We start from the raw sequence: 1,643 nt of genomic DNA, 5'->3' as shown, positions 1-1,643 counted from the left end.
AAAAATAAAAAAATGTTTCTATGACTACCTTTAATAATCAATGACTTAAATATATTTTATCTTATTTATTAAGTATTTTTATAGTAACGAAAGAGCTTTAGGTGTCAGACTTCTGAAATTGCTTCATTCTGCAGCCTCATTCTATCTATAACCTCCACAACTTTATTTTCGAGCATTATCCCAAAGATAGAGATTGGAAAAAGAGCAAAATCAGGAATGGGGTGAGGCAATGAATTAATTGAAGATCAAAATAAGGCGTCTTCACTATGTGGTAGACAAATTCTGCACATCATATGCTACCTTTTACCAAAGGGTAATACTGAACACCATGGTTGAAGAAGAGAAACAAATGAATACCCATGAGTTTCAGCGTGACTGATAAGAACAAACTCTACAGGTAGCCTAAATGGCCTGTGTTTTTAACTCCTATTTAAAAGTTCATCTTGACTATATCACATTTACAAGTACCAAAATCTTATTTCAGTTGCCTTAAAAAAATCATACAATTCTCTACTAAAGACCTTGAAAAGGTAGCGAAATTGGAGAAGCTCGTCACACTAAACATGCCAAACTTCCTAATCAATATTATTCACCCATGTAACAACTCAAAACACTCCTAAATTTTGCAGGACAGCTGCTCCCCTTTACATCTATTTCCCCTCCCTGAACATCAACCCCTTTTCTCCCACACTTTGTCTTCCTGATGATTTTTTCCTATGACTCAAGGTATGACCTTTCTTATGTAAATAAATTAATTCCACCTTCCCCCCATTAATCTCTACTCTGATTATCTGATCAATGTAGCACCAGAAGCTAAACAGAGAAAGTCAGGTTCTTCCTTTCTAAGCAAAAGAAAATGCTGATTACTGAGGTGACGTCTCTGCTACTGTCACATATATTTTTCTAGAACCATTTTCATGCAGGTGCATCAAAAACTACAGCATCCAAAAGGCCGTATCAAAACGTCCTTCTTTACATGCGGCCATCCCCAATGCACTTTGTACTCTAGCCAGCTCCTCTCAAATATTTACTCTGCTACACCTGAACTTGAGTTCCGTTAGTATGGGCCCTGCCAATGGGCTTTCACTCCTTGCTACTGTATTCTCCTTCATGCACTCAGCAGATCTCTACAGAGGGCGTGAGATGGCCAGAAACCCGGGAGGGAGAAACACAATGATAAAAAAGAGTGACATTGATCTTTCCTTGAGGAACACAGGGAGACTAAAACCCACCAAACCTAAATCTATTGCTAGAGGGTCCATTTGGATGCATCACTAACCGATAGGTCAGAGGAGAACTTTCCCATAGGGATTCCTAAGCTGTAACCTTTCTGCAAGCAGATTTCACATGTACTCCCGTGGCGCATCTGATGGGTTCAAACTGCAGATATTTTCATTAGCAGGCAAGTGCTTAGCCACTGAGTACCGGGGTTCTTCGTTAGGGGAATAGCAAAAGACAAACAAACACATTGAACTAAACAAAATCAGGTCAAATAGTAAAAATGAGAAGTAGAAAGTAACAATGTTTATATAATGTAAGTGAATATGCAGCTGTGAACTGAAGTTGAGGAATAAGATTTGCTTGAATTAGAAGGCTAATAAGAGGTCATGACAAACTTTGTAAAGCGGGATCAGGACTCACTC

This window comes from Echinops telfairi, unplaced genomic scaffold, assembly GCF_000313985.2.
Source record: "Echinops telfairi isolate 266 unplaced genomic scaffold, ASM31398v2 ScPeMD7_443;HRSCAF=831, whole genome shotgun sequence".
Classification (NCBI taxonomy): domain Eukaryota; kingdom Metazoa; phylum Chordata; class Mammalia; order Afrosoricida; family Tenrecidae; genus Echinops; species Echinops telfairi.
This window is presented reverse-complemented; position numbering follows the sequence as displayed.